Here is a 25,118-nt window from a genome sequence, read left to right as displayed (position 1 = left end):
CAAAGGCGGCCGGGTCACGGTTCCGCAAATTCAGTGCGAAGGCAGGACTTCGCACCTCCCTTCCTCCGTGAAAGGGCATCTGGCGAGGGCATACTTCGCCCAGCGCCCAGCCGTGCGCCAAGGGCCAGACCCCGTACGCCACAAACTCTTCAACCAAATCACGACCGCTGCTCTGACCGGCGGCGCACCGTAGGGCCCCTTCGTCTGCATCCTCTTCTGCCACTTCAAAAGGCGGATACGCAGAGTAATAGTGAGAGCACATTTCGGACACGGGGAGCCCTTGATGGCCTTCGACAGTAGCTTCAGCAACATAAAACCAGAATTCATTCCAATTGCCCCACTTGTTGCGGGCGCACGGGACCAACTCCACTACTGGCATTGTGGTCTTGCCGGTCTTCGGCGTGAAAGTGCATGACCCGAACTGGGCAACTCCGTCCTCAACCACCCTTTTCTGCCAATGCAAACAATAATTCTTCGCAAAAACTTCAACTGACGGCTGCCCGCCGTACGAAGTCGTCGCCCAGACATACTTCGCCAGCGCCACTATGGCGTTCGGTGTCAGCTGATGTATTTGAACGCTGAATCTGCGCAGGACTTCGCTGACAAACTGGTGCGCAGGCAAGCGGAGTCCGGCGACGAAGAACGCCTCGAAAACAACCAACTCGCCCTCCGGCTCGGGGACTTCCTCCGTCCCCGGAGCACGAGCGACTCCGCCGCCAAAGTAGCCCAACCGCTGCATATCTTCAACACGGGCTGACGTCATCCGTGACACACCAAATTCAACAGAGTCACCAGCGCGCAACTCCTCCACCATCACGTTACTCAACGTCTCCTCAGACGAGGCGGCGGCCGGCGGCGTGGCGTTGGCGGAAGAAGAAGAGGATGGCATTGCTACGTACCGTCGGCGGCGGCGGGCGGTCTGCTTCACTCGAGCCAGAACGCCGGCGAGCAAAGGGAGCAGCGGAGGAAAAGGAGCAGCAAGACGGCGGGCGGCTAGGGTTTTACGGAGCGTGGAAGGCAAAGTTCAAACAGCGTCGCCCCCGCCCCCTTTTATAGGCAGGGCGCGGCTCTTCGGGAAACCCGCAATCCGACAGGCCGCGACGCTTCGGGAAACCCGCAATCCAACAGTACGCCGTCCATCAACGGTCACATCAAAAACCCCCGCGGAACCACTTCGAGCGAGGGCAGCGTCTCCGCCATCTAGCGACGCCTTCGGCACCAGGTGACTTTGTCGAACTGGTCCCTCGGAGGGCAAATGTTGGGGCGAAGGCAAAGACGCCACCCTTCGCTCGAGGCCTTCGCTGCAGCCGCTGGTCCGACGGAGACAAAGCGGGCAGGGACACCCTTCGCAGGACTCGGCACTTTGACGAAGGCCTGCGGCGACGTCCTCCCACGGCGCGGCCTCGTTCAGCCCCAAGGCCCACGTGTGATCTGGCCCATCATAACGGGCCCCGCGTGGCCGCCTCTATATTACGGGCCTAACTTGTAAAGGCATACTTGTAATTACAGCTTGTAACCCTGCTTTATGGGAATATTCTGGGGATAAACTAGGCGTCTGAGGGCACATGCGTCCTTAACACAAGACGTTGGGCACTCAGATACCTATAAATACCCCCGCACAGTGCCCGTGAGAGAGGAGATCAACAGAGCTATTGCCCCCGTGCACGTAACCCTGTTGTCACTACTGTTCACCCTTGTTGGCCTCCTTGCCGCAGAGAGCAAGTTCCAACAGTGAGCATATGGCAACTGTCGACGAGCACGAATGCCATCCAAAATGGTGTCCTCGATCTCACAAATAAGGAAATCCACGACGTCAAACTCAGAGTGAGAGACCAGGGCACCAAGGAGCCAGAGCTGGATATGTGTGGTAGCCTCCCTATATCCCATCCTTGACAGAAGAGTCCGTCTGATAAGCTCAAATAAGTACTTGGCTACTGTAGTAAAATCTGCCGGTGAACGTCGCGACCCATCTGAGAAGGGCGAGCGGAACAGAGCCGCGACGTGAGCTGTACCCGGAGCCACACCGCCGTGAGGGCGACGAGGAGGGTCAGAGGTGCCGTAGCATAGGCTGTGAAGTCGAGTCGTCGACTCGGGAAATCCAAAGAGCTGGCGAATCTGACTAGCGGTAATAGTGACATCCTCTCGCTCAAAACGAAACCTCATCCAGTGATGATCCGGGTCTATCCATACAGATGCGTAGAAGACTCGGACCCACTCCTCAACATACCTGCCGCTGGTAGTCAGAAGGCCAGGCAGATATGTGAGGTGCGCCTCAGAGTCAGCACCGGCGGCAAGCAGAAAAGCTGGAAGATCCAAAAGCCGGTGCACTCGCAGAGCAATCTATGCAGACAACTGTGCCCTGAAGAAGGATTCCTGAATCCTGGTGCTGAAGAGGTCAACTGCTGCAGGGTCCCTCTGGGCCGGTAACCAAGACTCCACGGGTACGTATCTGAACCTACGTACCCGTGCCGCTGTAGCACGCTGAAGGTCAAAAAGTCTGGGATCCATAGCAAGGGGTCGTACCTCAGTCTCATCGCGCCCCCGGAATCGAGGTGGAGGGATAGGAGGAGCTGAAGCGGGAGCGAGAGGAGGAGCAGTGGAAGCTGGTGTAGTGGAGGTAGCGGGTATGGCTGTGGTGGTGGATGGCGTAACAGGGGTGACGGGAGCAGGCAGAGTGGGTGGTGGAGTGGAAGCAGTGGTGTGAGTGGAGGAGCGAGGCCAGGAGGCGAGATGACGAACACAGTATGCAATCTGATCTGACGGAGTCTGTGGCTGATCTCCAAGCTCGGCCTACGCAGCGGCTGCTGCTGCTGCCGCTGCTGCCGCTGCACGGGCTGCTCTGTCCATACGCCGCTTCTTGCGGCCTTCCTGCTGCTCCAAGTGCACTGTCTTGCCCTTGACCTGCCTGAAGGGGCGACGAGGATCCTCATCATCGCCTCCCCTGGCGCCGACACATTCTTCGTGCGCGGCATCCTGACCTGAAGACTGCAAATGAGAGAGAGAGAGACTAAGCACAGATCGATAATATCCGATAGAATATCAAAGGATGAGATGACTACCTGGAAAGCTAACACGAGAGGTGACGATCCAAGCAGGACAGGAGACGACACACGGGCAATCAAGGTCACTGAAATGACAGAAGAGGTGAGCACATATTAGTCACATAGTCATAAGTATATGAAATGTGAATAAATACATACACAGAGAAAGATGGCACAGAAAACAAGGGATGAGACGATCGAGAGGTCAAACGACGTGAAAACGGCGTTTGAACGATAAAAAGTGCCATAGGAGGTTTGGAATTCGAATTGAGGCACGAAATGACATGGAATTGAGCCGATACTTCACGAATAGGTTTATATAGGTGAATATGAGTGAAGTGTGTGTTTGGTTTGAATTTAGGCGAAGAAAATGAGATTTGGGCACTCGGCTCGGAAACGATCGCTCGAAACGGGGAATTGGGTGAAATTAAAGCCTGGAATATCGGATGGGCGTGAAATTTGGCGAATATGTTACTGGAGGTGTTGTGAAGGTGCCTGAAAAATTTGGGTTCAATCGGGGCATTTTTGGCTGGTTTGGGCATTTCACCGAACACGTGGAGGGCGGAGTTTTAGGGTTTCGGGGAAATGGCTATTTGAGGTGGGAAAACCCTCCCGAAGGAGCTAGGAACCTGCAAGGATACTTAAGGCACACAGAGGAACACATATGACCACTTGGTTTCACTGGAATTCACAGGGATTTGAAAGTTGTGCAAAAGGTGGAAAAGGGGACTTCACAGGTGGCATGAGCTTAGAGAGAAGGGGGGGGGGGAAGAGAGACGAGGATACACACCAGGGAAGCACGAGCACAGGGATCGCCGGAGCACGGCCGGAGAACAGATCACCGGAGAGGAGGGGAGGTCGCCGGCGAGGGGTGGAGAACACCAAAGACCGAGAGAGAGAGGCAGAGAACAGAGAGAAGTGGCTGCAGGCCTCGGGCGCGAGAGGGAAAAGTTTTTTTAAAAACCGGATATGGGCGCATCGGACAGTCTACAGTGCCTGTCCGGTGCACACCGGACAACGCATAGTAGCTGTCCGGTCACCGGACAGCGCACAGGAGAATTGAAATTTAGCGTGCGGCTGCCGGTGCACCGGACATTGCACAATGCAGTGTTCGGTGCGCACCGGACTGTCCGGTGAGCCCAGACAGAGGGAAGATTGGAAAATTTTGATTTTTTTTATCTATTTTCCAACCAAACCAAATCCAACTTATAATCACACAAAATAACACTTGTTGGGACAGGTATTGGCACCCTCATATATTTTCTCATATTTTTCAAAATATTTTGCCATAGGCTAGATAAGTTTTAGAGAAAATAGGCAAATGGTGAAATTTGCATTTTGGCTTGCACTAGGGGTTTTCATGAGTGATTTGAGTTTTGAATACTCCCCCTAAGTGCAGTACCACATGCATATTTCAAGAACCAACAATTGCATAAGAAGTAAGAATTTAAGTGCTAAAAGCTTAAAACTAAGACTTGTCAAGTTTGATCCGAGTTAAGCTTTTTCACTCGCTTTGTTGGCGGTTATCTCAACTAGGTTAGACAAGCCCTAGATGCAATACAAGAAATTTAAATATGCAATGCAAGCTTGACAACACCATTTGACATTTTACATAAAATTTCTGAGATCAAGAATATTTAGTTCATTCCTCAACATGCAAAAGCGGGTCTTATCAAGTGGCTTAGTGAAAATATCCGCTAATTGATCTTCCGACCTCACTCCTTCTAAAATGATATCTCCTTTAGCAACATGATCTCTAAGGAAGTGATGACGGATATCAATGTGCTTGGTGCGAGAGTGTTGTACAGGATTATTAGTAATTTTAACAGCACTCTCATTATCACACAACAACGGAACCTTTTCTAGAACTACGCCATAGTCTAGAAGAGTTTGTTTCATATATAAAATTTGTGTGCAACAAGCACCTGTGGCAATGTATTCCGCTTCGGCAGTTGACAAGGCAACACTATTTTGCTTTTTGGATGTCCATGAAACTAGTGATCTACCAAGCAGATGGCATCCCCCAGAAGTACTTTTCCTATCAATTTTACAACCGGCATAATCCGAATCGGAATAGCCAATTAAATCAAAAGTAGCTCCTTTGGGATACCACAGACCAACGCTTGTGGTGTGCCTGAGATACCTAAGAATCCTCTTAACAGCGCGAAGATGAGCTTTCTTAGGATTAGATTGAAATCTAGCACATATGCAGACACAACATAATATCGGGCCTATATGCGGTAAGGTACAATAAACTACCAATCATAGAACGGTATAGAGTTTGATTAACCGGGTTACCTCCCTCATCTAAGTCGAGATGTCCATTTGTAGGCATGGGGGTCTTGATTGGTTTGCACTTCTCCATGTTGAACCTTTTCAACAAGTCTTTGGTATACTTCTCTTGTGAGAGAAAGTTACCATCTCTCATTTGCTTGACTTGAAAGCCGAGGAAGTTCGTTAGCTCACCAATCATTGACATCTCGAACTCCTTCGACATCAACTCACCAAATTCCTTGCAATGATAGTCATTTGTCGAGCCAAAGATTATATCATCAACATATACTTGACAAATGAAAATATCACCGTTATGTTTCTTTGTGAATAGAGTTGTGTTGATGGTCCCGATCTTGAAGCCCTTTTCGATGAGGAAATCGCGAAGGCGCTCATACCAAGCCCTTGGAGCTTGCTTTAGCCCATATAGCGCCTTGGACAACCTGTAAGCATGGTTAGGATATCTAGGGTCTTCAAATCCAGGCGGTTGCTCAACATATACAAGTTCATTTATGAAGCCATTTAAAAATGCACTTTTTACATCCATTTGATAAAGTTTTATATCATAGCATGATGCATATGCAAGTAGGATACGGATGGCTTCCAGTCGAGCAACCGGTGCAAAGGTCTCTCCAAAATCTAAGCCTTCAACTTGTTGCAACAAGTCTTGCCTTGTTTCTTACAATCACACCTTGATCATCTTGTTTGTTTCTGAACACCCACTTTGTTCCAATGATTCTTGCATCTTGTGGGGGCTTCTCCAGGGTCCAAACTTCGTTACGGGTGAAGTTGTTAAGTTCTTCATGCATGGCATTCACCCAGTCCGGATCCTGTAGCGCCTCATCTATACAAGTAGGCTCAACACAAGAAACAAAGGAGTGATGTTCAATGAAAGAAGCATGTCTATGTGATCGAGTAATAACCCCTTGCGAAGGACTCCCGATGATTTGGTTTGGAGGATGAGCTTGAAGTAGTGATGAGTTTCTCCTGTCAACCACTTGGGAAGAAGATCCTGGAGCATCAACATCTTCGGCTTGTACCCTTGCTTGTTCATGAGAGACAAATGTATCTTCATTTGCATGCCTCTCATCTTTTTCATCATCTTGTGGTACATTTGATGAAGAGGGCCTATCAATGTTTTGCACCTCTTCATCTTCTTTTGGTTTGATAGCTCCAATAGGCATGTTCTTCATTGCTTCCCTAAGTGGCTCATCACCTACATCATCAAGATTTTCAAGTGCTCCTTGGGAGCCATTAGTCTCATCAAATTCCACATCATATGTTTCTTCTACCACGCCAGTGGCATGGTTGAATACTCGATATGCTTTGGACTTTAATGAATAACCCAAAAGAAAACCAATATCACAACGTCTTTGAAACTTCTCTAGGTGATGGCGTTTCTTGTAGATGTAGCATTTGCACCCAAACACCCGGAAGAAGGAGACGTCTGGCTTTTTCCCATTTAGCAGTTCATAGGGAGTCTTCGCAAGTAGCCGGTGAGGAAATAGCCTGTTTGATGCATAACATGCAGTATTGACAGCTTCGGCCCAAAACCTCTCCGGTGTGTTATACTCATCAATCATTGTTCTTGCAAGAGTGATCAAGGTCCTATTTTTTCTTTCAACAACTCCATTTTGTTGAGGTGTGTATGTTGCAGATACTTCATGTTTGATCCCAATTTCATCACAGTACTTATGAATGTTGGTGTTGTCAAATTCTTTGCCATTGTCACTTCTAATCTTCTTGATCTTGCAATCAAATTCATTTTGAGCTTTCTTGGCAAACTTCTTGAATATAGATGCAACTTCTGATTTGTCATGGAGAAAGAACACCCAAGTGTATCTTGAGAAGTCATCAACAATCACTAGACAGTAGAGGTTGCCACCGACACTTACATAATTTGTAGGTCCAAATAAATCCATATGAAGTAGTTCCAGTGGCCTTGATGTTGACATGAAAGCTTTAGTAGGATGTGTATTAGCAACTTGCTTTCCGGCTTGACATGCACTACATGGCTTGTCTTTTTCAAACACCACATCCTTTAATCCTCTAACCATGTCTTTTTTTAATACCTTCTTGAGTGTGCTCATCCCAACATGTGCAAGCCTCCTATGCCAAAGCCATCGAAGTGAAGCTTTGGTGAAGAGGCAAGTTCTTAAGTCTGCATCTTCTGAAGTGAAATCCACTAAGTAGAGGTTGTTGTATCTAAATCCTTTGAACACCATTGATTCATCATCCATCTTTGTTACAATAACCTCTGTTGGAGTGAATAAGCATTGAAGTCCAAGATCAGAGAGTTGACCCACTGATAATAAATTGAAGCTCAAAGGTGCAACTAAGAGAACATTTGATATTGATAAATCATTTGAAATTGCCACCTTGCCAAGTCCTTGCACTTTTCCTTTTGAATTGTCTCCAAATGTGATTTTATCTTGTCCATCAACATTCTCATCAAGTGAGGTGAACATCCGTGGGTTGCCTGTCATATGTTGTGTGCATCCTCTGTCAATAACCCAATGGCTCCCAGCGGTCTTGTAGTTCACCTACATCCACAGACAATTCAAGCTTGAGTTTTGAGGGCCCTATATTGCATAGGACCAGTGACTCTCTCAATCAAGGACTTTGCAACCCAGATTTGTCTAGGTCTACTCTTGTTTGGTGGACCTAGGAATGTAACTTTGACCTTTCCATTTGCAACCTTTCTTAGAACATAATGAGCATTGAAAGCAAATGGTCTTGAGTGCTTAGGCAAGGGAGTTGGTGGTTTGGCTTTGCAGTTGTGAGCAAAATGACCTTCATTTCCACACTCAAAGCATTTGATGGGCTTGTGAGTCTGCTTTGGCTTGTATTGAGTGGTAACTTTCTTTTGCACAAAAGCATAGTATCCAATACCACTTTTGTTGTTTTTCATGACAGTGTTCATAAGCAGCTCATTTTGGAGGTATTGACCCTTGTTGAACTTTTGCACACTTGTTGCAAGATGTTCATTTTCACTTTTTAGTTTCTTGACCTCATTTTTAAGCCTTTGATTATCCACTGCCAACTCATTGTTGAAATCATTGTTCTCAATAGCAACCTTTCCTCTAGTAGTTGCATCAGTCAAGTATTTCTTCAATTTTTGGTTGTCTAAAGTCAGGACTTCAACTTTTTCAGTCAATTCAGCATGTAGACTAGTTTGCTCTTCTTGACTCAAATCATCACATGAGGTTGCTACATCAATCTTAACAACAGGGTTAATAGCCTCATGTGTTTTGCAAGATAAAAGTTCATTTTCAACAAGAAGATTGTCATGATCAAATTTAATTTGAGTATAGTCTTCCTTGATTTTTACTAGTCTATTTTGCAACTCCCTATTAGCTTCATTTAGCTTGTCACATTTATCCTTAGCATCTTTTAGGGAGTTTGTGAGCTCATTTACAGTTGATGACATAGTTTTATTTTCTTCTTTTATTTCATCACTAGCTTTCATAACTATGTCATACTTGGCATTTAAAGATTCATTTTCATTTTTCAACCTATCACATTTAGCTTTTGACTTTCTAATAATTTGACTATATTCTTTAAGCAAGTCAGCTAGTTCATCATATGAAGGTGAAGCAAATTCCTCATCACTATCACTATCACTATCATCAGTAATATCAATATCATTTTGTACCTTCCGTTCACCTCTAGCCATGAGGCATAGGTGAGAAGTTGATGATGGCGATGGTGGTGGTGAAGAGATGTCCCCGGCGATGGCGACAACTTTTTCATCATTCTCTTCTTCACTTGAAGAAGATCCACTTAATGACTCAATGTCGGTGAGCCAGTCACCAACAATATATGCCTTTCCATTTTTCTTCTTGTGGAACCTCTTTTGCTTCCCATCCTTCCTCTTGAAGAATTTCTTTTCCTTCTTTTCATCATCGCTGTCATCTTCTTTCTTGCCCTTGAACTTGTTCTTCTTGGGCTTGTTACATTGATGAGCAAGATGACCGAGCTCACCACATTTGTAGCAATCCATCTCAGAAATGGGCTTTCTTTTGTTGGAAAAGAATTTCTTCTTTCTTGAATCAAATTTGATGCCTTCTCTATTTAGCTTCTTCAACATCTTGGTGGTCTTCCTTACCATCAAGGCAATGTTAGCATCAAGGTCATCATCACTTGAGGATTCTTCCTCAACTTGTATTTTTGCTTTTCCTTTTCTTTCATGATTTGCTTTGAGAGCCAAATCCTTTCTTTTGGAAGATGATTCTTCTTTGTCGTTGATGTGCATGTACACTTCATGGGCATTGATCTTTCCCAAAATCTGTGTAGGTGTGGTAACTGAAAGATCCATTTGATGTAGCACAGTGACAATGTGTCCATATTTGTCTATTGGGAGGACACTGAGAATCTTCCTCACAACATCCGGTTGTGAGATTTGAGTGAGCCCCAATCCATTAACTTCCTCTACAAGAATATTGAGACGTGAGTACATAGCATTTGCATTTTCATTAGCAAGCATTTCAAAAGAATTTAACTTTCTCATGGCTATGTGATATCTCTCCTCACGCTCACTTCTAGTTCCTTCGTGTAGAGCACAAATGTCCATCCACAAATCATGAGCATTTTATGATTTCTTACTCTATTGAACACATCTTTGCAAAGGCCTCTAAAAAGGGTGTTTTGGCCTTAGCATTCCATTTCTCATAATTGAACTCATCACCTACAAGATTTGTGGGATCTCTAGGTTTGGGGAATCCTTGTGTGGCGGCTTTATAGACACCAATGTCTATAGCCTCTAAATATCCTTCCATACGAATTTTCCAATAAGGAAAATCATCACCATCAAAAACGGGAGGAGGTCCATCCCCACCGGACATCGTAACTCTAGCGGTTAAGCTAATCTACGAGCAACAAGGCTCTGATACCAATTGAAAGGATCACGATGCCCAAGAGGGGGTGGGTGAATTAGGCTTTTCTAAAAATCAACACTAATTAAAAGCTAAACAAGAGCTAAGCAAGAGCCCAACTTCACCCCAACAACTAGCACTAAGATAATAATACTAGAAATACAATAATGCTAAGACAATGCTTCAAATACTTGCTAAACAAATACACAATGAAAAGTGCTTGAATTAAGTGCGGAATGTAAAGCAAAGTTTAGAAGACTCCTCCAATTTTTCCCGAGGTATCGAAGAGTCAGCACTCTCCACTAGTCCTTGTTGGAGCACCTGCGCAAGGGTATCGCTCCCCCTTGGTCCTCGCAAGAACCAAGTGCTCACTACGAGATGATCCTTTGCCACTCCGGCGCGGTGGATCCCTCGAGACCGCTTACAAACTTGAGTCGGGTCACCAACAAGATCTTCACGGTGATCACCGAGCTCCCAACGCCGCCAAGCCATCTAGGTGATGCCGATCACCAAGAGTAACAAGCCGTAGACTTTCGCTTGACCAAGAGAAGCCTAATGCAAGTGGTGTGTGCTCTAGGTGGCTCTCGCTAGCGCTAATGTGGAACTAACGCGGATTAAGATTCTCTAATCTCCTCACTAGGCTTTTGGTGCTTGCAATGCCCTAGCAATGTGCTGGAATAAATGTGGAGTGCAAGACATTGAATATGGTGGGTGGAGGGGGTATAAATAGCCCTCACCCACCAACTAGCCGTTACAGGCATTTTCCTGCGCGCTGGCGCATCGGACAGTCCGGTGCGCCACTGGTGCGCCAACGGTGCGCCACCGGTGCGCCAACGGTCGTTTCCAATGGCTAGTTCTGACAGTTAGCCGTTAGACTCATGGCACACCGGACAGGGAACAGTCACTGTCCGGTGCACACCGGATAGTCCGGTGCGATGTCCGGTGCGCTGTCCGGTGCGCCACTAAAATTCAACTCTGAAACCTGCGCTCTCGTGTTTCTGCGTGGAAAAGCCTCTTCCCCGGGCCATCCTGGCCCCACCTGGCAGAGGGTGCACCGGACAGTCCGGTACACACCAGACAGTCCGGTGCCCCAGGGCCAGAAACCCTACTTCTTGTTTTTCAGCTATTTTTGAAATCGGTTTTCGTTCTAACTTGTTAGTGAGTTCTAGAGTGACACCTAGCACTATATGTGAGTGTGATTGTGCACCAACACTACACTAGGACTCTCTTGGTAAAACTACTCATCGACAACCCCTCTTTACAGTACGACTAAAAGAGAATAAAAGACCTAACTAAATCACGAGTGTCCATATCTCCCTGACACTCGGACTCCGTAGTCCTTCACCTTTTGTTTCGTCGTTTTAGTCGTCGCTTCGAGTTCTTATCTCCGGGATTGTTTTCACCGTTGTAGTACTTCTACCTGTCATGCGACCTAACTTACCATCTGTCTCTGCAAAATACACGTTAGTCACATATAACATTACGTTGTCATTGATCACTAAAACCAACCAGGGGCCTAGATGCTTTCAGCTTCTAAGCGCCATGAGTGCAAGAAGTATATTTTGATGGTGAAGATTATTGTATGTGGAGTGATAAAATGAGGCATCACCTAGATATAAACACATTTTGAACTTATGATCAAAGACTCCAAACACATTGTCAACTTGGAGCAAGGCGCCACTTCCACACCCGAGGTGCAACCCGTCACATTTAAAGCGACAGAAGAAGAGAAGAGGAAGTCTACACCAAGTAGGCTTCCAATCGATGCCTCCAAGCTCGACAACGAGGAGATGGCGCTCATCATCAAGAGCTTCCGCCAAATCGTCAAGCATAGGAGGGGGAGGACTACAAGCCCCGCTCCAAAAGGGTGTGCTACAAATGTGGTAAGCCCGGTCATTTTATTGAAAAATATCCAATGTCAAGTGAAAGTGACAGGGACGACGACAAGAAAGGGTAGAAGAAGGAGAAGAAGAGATATTACAAGAAGAAGGGCGGCGATGCCCACGTGTGTCGGGAATGGGACTCCGATGAGAGCTCCACCGACTCCTTCTCCGACGAGGACGCCGCCAACATCACCGTCAACAAGGGCCTCCTCTTCCCCAACGTCAGCCACAAATGTTTCATGGCCAAGGACGGCAAGAAAAAGAAGGTACACTCTAGAGCCACCCCCAAATATACAACATCTAGTGATGAGGGTAGCTCTAGTGAAGATGAAGATGATTTACTTACTCTTTTTGCCAACCTCAGCATGGAACAAAAAGAAAAATTGAATGAATTAATAGAAGCTATTCATGAAAAGAATGAACTCTTGGATAGCCAAGAGGACTTCCTTATTAAAGAAAACAAAAAACATGTTAAATTGAAAAATGCCTATGTTTAGGAAGTAGAAAAATGTGAAAATTTATCTAAGGAGCTTAGCATTTGTCATGATTCCATTTCTAGCCTTAGAGATGAAAATGCTAGCCTAGTTTCTAAGGTTTAAGATTTAAATGTTTGCAATGATTCCATTTCCTGTCTTAGAGACGAGAATGTTAGATTAAAATCTAAGATAGAAGAATTAAATGTTTGCAAACCCTCTACATCTACTGTTGATCATGTTTCTAGTTGTACTAGATGTAGAGATGTTAATGTTGAAGCTATTTATGATCACCTTGCCATGATTAAACAACAAAATGATCATATAGCTAAATTAACTGCTAAAATTAATGAGCATGAACTAGAAAATAAAAAATTTAAATTTGATAGAAGCATGCTCTATAATGGGAGACGCCCTGGCATTAAGGATGGCATTGGTTTCCAACGGGGAAGCAATGTCAAGCTTAATGCCCCTAAAAGATTGTCTAATTTTGTTAAGGACAAGGCTCCCATGGTTCAGGATAATGAAGGCTACATTTTATATCCTGCTAATTATCCTGAACACAAGATTAGCAGAATTCATGCTAGGAAACCTCACACTATTTCTCATCATGCATTTATGTATAAAAATGAGGCTTCTAGCTCTAGGCATTCTACACATGTTAAAATGCCTAAAAAGAAACTCCTGCTGCATCAAATGAGCATAACATTTCATTTAAGACTTTTTATGCATCATATGTGCTTACTAACAAATCAGACAAAGTAGTTGCCAAATATGTTGGGGCAAGCACAAGAGCTCAAAGACTTGTGTTTGGGTACCCAAGGTGCTTGTTTCTAACGTCAAAGGACCCAAGACTGTTTAGGTACCTAAGAACAAGGCCTAAACTTGTGTTGTAGGTTTATGCATCTAGTGGTTCAAGTTGGATAATCGATAGCAGATGCACAAACCACATAACAGGGGAGAAAAGGATGTTCTCCTCCTATGAGAAAAACGAAGATCCCCAACGAGCTATCACATTCGGGGATGGAAATCAAGGATTGGTCAAAGGTTTGGGTAAAATTTCTATATCACCTGACCATTCTATTTCCAATGTTCTTCTTGTAGATTCTTTAGATTACAATTTGCTTTATGTTTCTCAATTATGCAAAATGGGCTACAATTGTCTATTTACAGATGTAGGTATTACTGCCTTTAGAAGAAGTGACGATTCAATAGCATTTAAGGGAGTGTTAGAGGGTCAACTATATTTAGTTAATTTTAATGAGAACACAGCTGAACTCAACACTTGTTTAATTGCTAAGACCAATATGGGTTGGCTCTAGCATCGCCGACTAGCCCATGTTGGAATGAAGAATCTTCATAAGCTTCTAAAGGGAGAACACATTTTGGGACTAACAAATGTTCATTTTGAGAAAGACAGGGTTTGTAGTGCATGGCAAGCAGGAAAGCAAGTTGGCGCCCATCATCCACACAAGAACATCATGACGACTAACTGGCCGCTCGATTTACTCCACATGGATTTAAACGACCCGATTGCTTACATAAGCATCGGTGGGAGTAAGTATTGTCTTGTTATTGTGGATGATTATTCTCGCTTCACTTGGGTATTCTTTTTGCAGGAAAAATCACAAACCCAAGAGACCTTAAAGGGATTCTTAAGACAAGCTCAAAATGAGTTCGGATTAAAGATAAAAAAGATAAGAAGCGACAATGGGACGGAGTTCAAGAACTCTCAAATCAAAGGCTTTCTTGAGGATGAGGGCATCAAGCATGAGTTCTCTTCTCCCTACACACCTCAACAAAATGGTGTAGTGGAGACGAAGAATAGAACTCTACTGGACATGGCAAGGACCATGCTTGATGAATACAAGACTTCGGACCGGTTTTGGGCCGATGCGATTAACACCGCCTGCTACTCCATCAACCGGCTCTACCTTCACCGAATCCTCAAGAAGACATCATACGAACTCCTCACTGGTAAAAAGCCCAATGTTTCATATTTTAGAGTCTTTGGGAGTAAATGCTTTATTCTTATTAAAAGAGGTAGAAAATCTAAATTTGCTTCTAAGGCTGTAGAAGGCTTTTTACTAGGATATGACTCAAACACAAGGGCATAAAGAGTCTTCAACAAATCCACTGGATTAGTTGAGGTTTCTTGTGACATTGTGTTTGATGAGACTAATGGCTCCCAAGTGGAGCAAGTTGATCTTGATGAACTAGATGATGAAGAGGCTCTGTGCGCCGCGCTAAGGAACATGTCCATTGGGGATGTGTGTCCTAAGGAATCTGAAGAGCCCACACAAGCACAAGATCAAACGTCATCTTCCATGCAAGCATCTCCACCAACTCAAGATGAGGATCAAGCTCAAGATGATGAAGATGAAGATCAAGTGGATGAGCCACCTCAAGATGAGGTCAATGATCAAGGGGGAGATGATAATGATAAAGACAAGGAAGATGAGCAAGAAATTCAGGGTCAAAGACCGCCACACCCAAGAGTCCACCAAGCAATTCAACGAGATCACCCCGTCAACTCCATACTTGGTGACATTCATAAGGTGGTAACCACTAGATTTTGACCTGCACATTTCTGTCAGCATTACTCTTTTGTTTCCTCTATTGAGCCATACATGATAGAGGATGCATTAAGAGATCTGGATTGGGTGCTGGCAATGTAAGAGGAGCTCAACAATTTCACAAGGAATGAGGTATGGCATTTAGTTCCACGTCCTAATCAAAATATTGTAGGTACCAAATGGGTATTCCGCAACAAGAAAGATGAGCATGGTGTGGTGACAAGGAACAAAGCCCGACTTGTGGCCAAAGGTTATTCACAAGTCGAAGGTTTGGATTTCAATGAAACTTATGCACCCATAACTAGGCTTAAGTCAATTCGTATATTACTTGCCTATGCTACTTACCATGGCTTTAAGCTTTATCTAATGGACGTGAAAAGTGCATTCCTCAATGGATCAATCAAGGAAAAGGTTTATGTTGAGCAACCTCCCGGCTTTGAAGATAGTGAGTACCGTAACCATGTTTACAAACTCTCAAAGGCGCTTTATGGGCTCAAGCAAGCCCCAAGAGCATGGTATGAATGCCTGCGAGAATTTCTTATCACTAATGGCTTCAAAAGTCGGTAAAGCTGATCCAACTCTCTTTACTAAAACTATTGCAAATGATTTGTTTGTATGCCAAATTTATGTTGATGATATTATATTTGGATCTACTAACAAATCAACTTGTGAAGGGTTTAGTTGGATCATGATTCAAAAATTTGAGATATCTATGATGGGGGAGTTAAAGTTTTTCTTAGGATTTCAAATCAAACAACTCCAAGATGGCACCTTCATCAGCCAAACAAAGTACATTCAAGACATACTTAAGAAGTTTGGAATGAAGGATGGCAAACCCATCAAGACACCCATGGGAACCAATGGGCATCTCGACCTCGACACGGGAGGTAAATCCATAGATCAAAAGGTATACCGGTCGATGATAGGATCTTTACTCTACTTGCATCTCGACCAGATATTATGCTTTCTGTATGCATGTGTGCAAGGTTCCAAGCTAATCCTAAGGAAGTTCATCTTAGGGCCGTGAAGAGAATCATGTGGTATTTAGTCTACACTCCTAAGTTTGGGCTTTGGTACCCCAAGGGATCCACTTTTGATTTAATAGGATATTCCGATGCTGATTGGGCAGAGTGTAAAATTGATAGGAAGAGCACATCAGGGACTTGTCAATTTCTGGGGAGATCCCTGGTGTCATGGGCTTCAAAGAAATAAAACTCAATAGCTCTTTCCACCGCCGAAGCCGAGTATATTGCCGCAGGCCATTGTTGTGCGCAATTACTTTGGATGAGGCTAACCCTAAGGGACTATGGCTACAAATTGAGCAAAGTCCCTCTCCTATGTGATAATGAGAGTGCAATCCGCATGGCGGATAATCCCATTGAACAAGCCGCACTAAGCACATAGACATTAGGTATCACTTTCTGACAGATCACCAACAAAGGGGGGATATCGAAATAGCTTATGTAAACACCAAGAATCAATTAGCCGATATCTTTACCAATCCTTTAGATGAGAAAACCTTTAGCAAACTTAGGAATGAGCTAAATATACTTGATTTTCGGAATTTTGAATGAAACATTGCACACCTAGCTCATTTATATACCTTTGATCATATCTCTTTCATATGGTGCAAATGCATCTTTCTTATTATTCTTGTGCCAAGGCTACAACTAATATGTTTTCAAGTGTATTTCTATACTAAGTCGTAGATTGAAAGGGAAATGGAGTATGTGACGAAGACAAGGCTTCCACTCCACTCTAACGGTATCATTTATCCTTCGTCGCTACTCTGCTCACTCCAAAATTGGTATAATCCTTCACTCATATTTACTTGTACCAATGTGGGAGAAAATAAAATAGGGCTCTCAAAGTCTCCATTTTTGGCGATTAATGCCAAAGGGAAGAAGATATTAAGCCCAAAGCAAAAGGACCGCACCACCAATTTCAAAATTTCCAAAATAAAGCATTAATTGATATTTTTCAATTGGGATCTTGTAATGGAAATTTCTTCAATTGGTATATTTAAAGGTAGATTTTCAAAATTGGTATCTGTTAAAACCCTCTTGAAAACTAAGAGGAGAATTTCATTCAGGGGGAGTTTTATTTAGTCAAAGGAAAAGCACTTGAAACGGGAGGAGAAATTTCAAATCATGAAAATGCTTCTTGAAATCATATTCATATACCTTTGACTATTTGCAAAAAGACTTTGAAAAGATTTTCCAAAAAGAATTTGCAAAAACAAAACTAGTGGTGCAAATGTGGTCCAAAATGTTAAAGAAAAGAAAAGCAATCCATTCGTATCTAGTAATGTCGGGGACCATAATTAGGGGTACCCTCAAGGCTCCTAATTCTCAGTTGGTAACCCCCATCAGCACAAAGCTGCAAAGGCCTGATGGGTGCGATTAAGTCAGGGATCGGTCCATTCGAAGGACTCGATCATGCCTCGCCCGAGCCTAGCCTCGGACAAGGGCAGCCGACCCCGGAGGATCTCCGTCTCGCCCGAGGCCCCCCTTCCAGCGACGAACATATTTCCGGCTCGCCCGAGGCCCTGTCTTCGCCAAGAAGCAACCCTGACCAAATCGCTGTGCCAACCGACCAGATCGCAGGAGCATTTAATGCAAAGGTGGCCTAACACCTTTATCCTGACGCACGCCCTTCAGTCAACAGAGCCGAAGTGACCACAGTCACTTCGCCGCTCAACTGACCGGCCTGACAGAAGGACAGCGCCGCCTGCGCCGCACCAGCTGCAGTGCCACTTGATAGAGTGAGGCTGACAGGCAGTCAAGCCCGACCTCAGGCACCATAGGAAACTCCGCTTCGCCCGACCCAGGGCTCGGACTCGGGCTAAGCCCCGGAAGACGGCGAACTCCGCTCCGCCCGACCCAGGGCTCGGACTCGGGCTAAGCCCCGGAAGACGGCGAACTCCGCTCCGCCTGACCCAGGGCTCGGACTTGGGCTAAGCCCCTGAAGATGGCGAACTCCGCTCCGCCCGACCCAGGGCTCGGACTTGGGCTAAGCCCCTGAAGACGGCGAACTCTGCTCCGCCCGACCCAGGGCTCGGACTCGGGCTAAGCCCCGGAAGACGGCGAACTCCGCTCCACTCGACCCAGGGCTCAGACTCGGGCTAAGCCCCGGAAGACGGCGAACTCTGCTCCGCCCGACCCAGGGCTCGGACTTGGGCTCAGCCCCGGAAGACGACGAACACCGCTTCGCCCGACCCCAGGGCTCGGACTCAGTCCTGGCCTCAGCCGACGGTCTCCGCCTCGCCCGACCCAGGGGCTCGGACTCGACCACGGCCGCGGAAGACAGACTCGACCTCGACCTCGGAGGAGCCTCCACATCGCCCAACCTAGGGCGCGGACCGACCACGTCGACAGGAGGCGCCATCATTACCCTACCCCAAGCTGACTCAGGCTACGGGGAACAAGACCGACGTCCTATATGGCTCGCTCCGCCAGATAGGCAATGATGGCGCCCCACACGCTCCCTGACGACGGCAGCTCTTGGCCCCCTTACGAAAGCAAGAGGACGTCAGCAAGGACTCGATAGCCCCGACAGCTGTCCTTCCGCCAGGCTCCAGCGCTCCTCCGACGGCCACGACACCACAAGAACCGGGTGCCAAAACCTCTCCGGCTGCCATGACGGCATGTACTTAGGGCGCTAGCTCTCCTCCGCTAGACACGTAGCACTCTGCTACACCCCCCGTTGTACACCTGGATCCTCTCCTTATGCCTATAAAAGGGAGGACCAGGGCCCTCTTACGGAGGGTTGGCCGCACAGAGACGAGGACGAGACAGGCGCTCGCGTGAGGCCGCTCGCTCCCTCTCCCGCGTGCACGCTTGTAACCCCCTACTGCAAGCGCACCCGACCTGGGCGCGGGACAAACACGAAGGCCGCAGGATTTCCACCTCTCTCACGCCCGACTCCGGCCACCTTTCTCCCCCCTTCGCGCTCGGCCTCGCGCCGACCCATCTGGGCTGGGGCACACGGCGACACTTCACTCGTCGGCCCAGGGACCCCCCGGTCTCGAAACGCCGACAGTTGGCGCGCCAGGTAGGGGCCTGCTGCGTGTTGACGAACAGCTTCCCGTCAAGCTCCAGATGGGCAGTCTCCAGCAACCTCTCCAGCCCGGGACGATGCTCCGTTTCGGGAGTCTTGAGTTCATGTCCCTCGACGGCAGCTACGACATGATACTCCTTCCCCCGCCGTGCGACAGCGACAATGGTGGCCGATAGCCCGCCCGCCGGCGGGGGAATCGACGACGTCTTCCCCGCGTGGTGGAAGAACAACATTCGAGCTCGCCCCGTCCCCTCCCCCGCCGACGGAGGAGGAGGCGGGGCAACCAAGGCCAAGCAGGAGGCAGCACCTCGTCAGATGTCGAGCGAGTCGACGGTGCCAGCGCCCCAACGGGGGGCGCGTCGGGCATCGACCTCTCGTTTGAGACGAAGATGAGCGCCGTCTCCCCGCGACACGCCAATTCCGAGCAAACGGACGATGCCACCACGCTCGCGAAAGGCTTGCTGGACGTCACCCTCGTACCTGAGACGACGATGCAGTCAGTCCCCGACGTGACTTCATCACCGCCCGTCGACCAAGAGGTACTGACCGATTCCCATCTCACGCCTTTCGGATTCGGCCTTGACCCGCCAAGCGGCTTCACTTTGGCAGACGCTCTCGTAGAGGCGAGTCCAAACCCTCTGGGGTTTCGTGTGCGGTCACCATGGGACCGGCTGACGGACGTCTCGACCTATGGGCCCTCGGGGTCCAAGGAAGATGACGAGCCCGACTTCTGTTGGGATCTCTCTGGACTTGGCAACCCCAGTGCCATGCGGGACTTCATGACCGCATGCGACTACTGCCTTTCCGACTGTTCCGACGGTAGCCGCAGCCTCGGCAATGAGGACTGCGGCCCAAGCCACGAATGTTTCCACGTCGATCTAGGGGGTCCCTCTAAAGGCAACCATCTCGGTATCCCGGAGGACGGTGATCTCCCTAGGCCGGTGCCTCGCGTTGACATCCCATGGGAGCTAGCTGTGGTCCCCGTCCAGGCGGGGGGCCATGACCCACAGCTCGAGCAAATCCGCGGGGTGCAGGCCAGGCTCGACGAGGGAGCAGGAGCGCTTGAGCTGATCCGCCGGGACGTCGGGCAGGGATGGGCGGGCCAACCTCCGGCCGAGGAAATGCGTCATCTACCCCAGGGCTTCCAGCACCGCATCGCTGATGATGCCAGGATGAGGCCGCCACCCACTTCCAGTGCGGTCGGCCAGAACCTGGCTGCAGCAGCAATGCTTCTCCGTGCGATGCTAGAGCCATCAACCACCGAGGGGCGACGAATCCAGGGAGAGCTCAAGAATCTCCTGGAAGGCGCCGCGGTCCGACGGGCCGAAAGCTCCGCCTCCCGAAGGCAGGGGTACCCCTCGGAACATCATGCCGTGACTTCCAGATTCATGCGGGAAGCCTCGGTCCACACCGGGCGCACGCGCAACACAGCGCCTGCAGCCCCGGGTTGCCTCGGCAACGAGCACCATCACCGCGACCGTCGGGCCCACCTCGACGAGAGGGTGCACCGAGGCTACCACCCTAGGCGTGGAGGACGCTACGACAGCGGGGAGGATCGGAGTCCCTCGCCCGAACCACCCGGTCCGTAGGCCTTCAGCCGGGCCATACGACGGGCGCCATTCCCGACCCGGTTCTGACCCCCGACTACTATCACAAAGTACTCGGGGGAGATGAGACTGGAGCTGTGGCTCGCGGACTACCGGCTGGCCTGCCAACTAGGTGGAACGGACGATGACAACCTCATCATCCGCAACCTCCCCCTGTTCCTCTCTGACATCACTCGCGCCTGGTTAGAGCACCTGCCTCCAGGGCAGATCTCCAACTGGGACGACCTGGTCCAAGGCTTCGCCGGCAATTTCCAGGGCACGTACGTGCGCCCTGGGAATTCCTGGGACCTCCAAAGCTGCCGACAGCAGCCTGGAGAGTCTCTCCGGGACTACATCCGGCGATTCTCGAAGCAGCGCACCGAGCTGCCCAACATCACCGACTCGGATGTCATCGGCGCGTTCCTCGCCGGCACCACCTGCCGCGACCTGGTGAGCAAGCTGGGTCGCAAGACCCCCACCAGGGCGAGCGAGCTGATGGACATCGCCACCAAGTTCGCCTCTGGCCAGGAGGCGGTCGAGGCTATCTTCCGGAAGGACAAGCAGCCCCAGGGCCGCCCATCGGAAGATGCCCCCGAGGTGTCAACTCAGCGCGGCGCCAAGAAGAAGGGCAAGAAGAAGTCGCAAGCGAAATGCGACGCCGCCGACACGGACCTTGTCACCGCCGCCGAGTACAAGAACCCTCGGAAACCCCCCGGAGGTGCCAACCTCTTCGACAAGATGCTCAAGGAGCCGTGCCCCTATCACCAGGGGCCCGTCAAGCACACCCTTGAGGAGTGCGCTATGCTTCGGCGCCACTTCCACAGGGTCGGGCCACCCGCGGAGGGTGGCAGGGCTCGCGACGACGACAAGAAGGAAGATCACCAGGCAGGAGAGTTCCTCGAGGTCCGCGACTGCTTCATGATCTACGGTGGGCAAGCGGCGAACGCCTCAGCTCGGCACCGCAAGCAAGAGCGTCGGGAGGTCTGTTCGGTGAAGGTGGCGGCACCAGTCTATCTAGATTGGTCCGACAAGCCCATCACCTTCGACCAAGCCGACCACCCCGACCACGTGCCGAGCCCGGGAAAATACCCGCTCGTTGTCGACCCCCTCATCGGCGACGTCAGGCTCACCAAGGTCCTCATGGACGGAGGCAGCAGCCTCAACATCATCTACGCCGAGACCCTCGGGCTCCTGCATGTCGATCTGTCCTCGGTCCGGGCAGGCGCTGCGCCTTTCCATGGGATCATCCCCGGGAAGCGCGTCCAGCCCCTCGGACAACTCGACCTTCCCGTCTGCTTAGGAACACCCTCCAACTTCCGAAGGGAGACCCTGACGTTCGAGGTGGTCGGGTTCCGAGGGACCTACCACGCGGTACTGGGAAGGCCATGCTACGCGAAGTTCATGGCCGTTGCCAACTACACCTACCTGAAGCTCAAGATGTCGGGCCCCAACAGGGTCATCACCGTCGGCCCCACGTACAAACACGCGTTCGAATGCGACGTGGAGTACGCCGAGGCCCTCGCCGAGTCCGAGGCCCTCATCGCCGACCTGGAGAGCCTCTCTAAGGAGGTGCCAGACGTGAAGCGTCACGCCGGCAACTTCGAGCCAGCGGAGACGGTTAAGTCTGTCCCCCTCGACCCCAGCAGCGACGCCTCCAAGCAGATTCGGATCGGCTCTGAGCTCGATCCCAAATAGGAAGCAGTGCTCATCGACTTTCTCCGCTCGAACGCCGACGTCTTCGCGTGGAGTCCCTTAGACATGCCTGGCATACCGAGGGATGTCGTTGAGCACTCGCTGGATATCCGAGCCGGAGCCCGACCCGTCAAGCAGCCTCTGCGCCGATTCGACGAGGAGAAGCGCAGAGCCATAGACGAGAAGATCCACAAGCTAATGGCGGCAGGGTTCATCAAAGAGGTATTCCATCCCGAATGGCTTGCCAACCCTGTGCTTGTGAGAAAGAAAGGAGGGAAATGGCGGATGTGTGTAGACTACATTGGTCTAAACAAAGCATGTCCGAAGGTTCCCTACCCTCTGCCTCACATCGATCAAATCGTGGATTCCACTGCTGGGTGCGAAACCCTGTCTTTCCTCGATGCCTACTCAGGGTATCACCAAATCAGGATGAAAGAGTCCGACCAGCTCGCGACTTCTTTCATCACACCCTTCGACATGTACTGCTATGTCACCATGCCGTTCGACTTGAGGAATGCGGGTGCGACGTACCAGCGGTGCATGAACCATGTGTTCGGCGAACACATTGGTCGGACGGTCGAGGCCTACGTCGATGACATCGTAGTCAAGACGAGGAAAGCCTCCGACCTCCTTTCCGACCTTCAAGTGACATTCCGACGTCTCAAGGCGAAAGGCGTGAAGCTTAATCCCGAAAAGTATGTCTTCGGGGTACCCCGAGGCAGGCTCTTGAGGTTCATCGTCTCCGAGCGGGGCATCGAAGCCAACCCGAGGAAGATCGCAGCCATCACCAGCATGGGGCCCATCAAGGACTTGAAAGGCGTACAGAGAGTCATGGGATGTCTTGCGGCCCTGGGCCGTTTCATCTCGCACCTCAGCGAAAGAGGCCTGCCTCTGTACCGCCTGGGGGCGAATAACGGTTCCCCCGGAAGCCTTCTCCCGAGACCTGCATCAACCCTCCATCAAGATCGACGACACGCCCGAGCCCGAGGCACCCTCGGCCCAGCCCGAGGTACCCTTGGCACGGTCCAAGGTACCCACGGTTCGGCCCGAGGTACCCTCGGCCCCCGAGGGTGAGGCACTGCGCGTCGAGGAGGAGCGAAGCGGGGTCACGCCTAATCGAAACTGGCAGACCCCGTACCTGCAATATCTCCACCGAGGAGAGCTACCCCTCGACCGAGCCAAAGCTCGGCGGTTGGCGCGGCGTGCCAAGTCGTTCGTATTGCTGGGAGATGGGAAGGAGCTCCACCACCGCAGCCCCTCAGGCTTCCTCCAGTGATGCATTTCCATCGCCAAAGGCCAGGAGCCCCTACAAGAGGTACACTCGGGGGCTTGCGACCATCGCGCAGCACCCCGAGCCCTTGTTGGAGACGCCCGGGGGCTACACGCACCCCTGGGAAGGGCCGCTCGTCATCGCCAAAGTTTTGAAGCCCGGAACGTACAAGCTGGCCAACAGTCAAGGCAAGGTCTACAGCAACACTTGGAACGTCTAACAGCTACGTCGCCTCTAACCTTAAGATGCTTTCAAGTTGTTCGCTTACCTCGCCCCCACGCAAGTTTCAGTCATCAAGGATGGGTCAGCCTTGCCTCGGCAAAGCCCGACCCTCCCTCGGGGGCTAAAAGGGGGGAACCCCTCTGCGTCAAAATTTTCAATCGAAAAGGCTTTTGCGTTCCCCCGGCTATGTCGAAAGCAGGACCCCAAGGAGCGAACGCGGGTGCATGTAAGTGGCAAGGCTGACTGAACCGAGGGACTCCTACGCCTCTGGGTTACGGACACCTCACTCGTCACCCACCACGAAAAGTGACTCCTACTTGGGGAAGCCACCCTGCTACTGACGGGCGGGGCCGGACACGCAAAATGAAAGGGAAAGGAGCACGACTTTATGCAACGGTAATAAAGTGTTCAGGCCTCAGCGGCCGCAGAAAGACACACATGCATCCAACAGAAATTGCTCCGACAGAGTTAGGCGTCGCCCGGGGAAGGAGCCGCGCCTTCGGCTTCGTCCCCGCCCTCGGCAAAGTCCATCCCGGCTTCGGACGACGGCGCAGGCGGGAGGATCTCTGCCTCGAAGGTGGTCGCCAGCACTGCGCTCGGACCCTCGGCGGCCGCGTCGAGCCTCTGGACTTCTGCCAGGGCGGCTTCATCTTCGTCAGGAAGGCAATACCCCTCGCTGACCCGCTCCAGGTCCACGATGTAGTGGGAAGCGAGCACGGCGAAGGCCCGCCTGACGCCGTGGTGTAGAGCCTCGCGGAGTCTGCCGCGCACATGATCGCCCAAGGCCTGCAGGCGACTTTGAGGGGAGCTTCCTGAGGGGACGTCGCCGAAGCCAAGGACCCGACAGAAGTTCGAGACGGCCTCGGACATGGCCGCGTGGTCGGCCTCCCTCTGCTCGGCCACCCCGGCGAGCGCCTCGGCAAGCACCTTGGCGGACTCATCAAGGGCGGACTCGAGCTCTGCGAACAGCCAGAACGGAAGATCTCAAACACAAGCGGAGAAAACAAGCTGAAACGAAAAACCGAAAATGGCCAGGGCGTACCTCCGGCTCGGGCACGCTGCTCCGAGGCTGCGACCTGGGCTACGGCCAGGTCGGCTGCAAGGGCTCTAGCCCGGCTTTCGGCCTCGGCAGCCCGGCCCCGAGATTGGTCCCGCTCATTGACGACCTGGT

The sequence above is a fragment of the Zea mays genome, chromosome 1 (genome assembly GCF_902167145.1).
Source record: "Zea mays cultivar B73 chromosome 1, Zm-B73-REFERENCE-NAM-5.0, whole genome shotgun sequence".
NCBI classification, from domain to species: Eukaryota; Viridiplantae; Streptophyta; class Magnoliopsida; order Poales; family Poaceae; genus Zea; species Zea mays.
The sequence above is the reverse complement of the archived record's forward strand: the minus strand, read 5'-3'. Positions refer to the sequence as shown.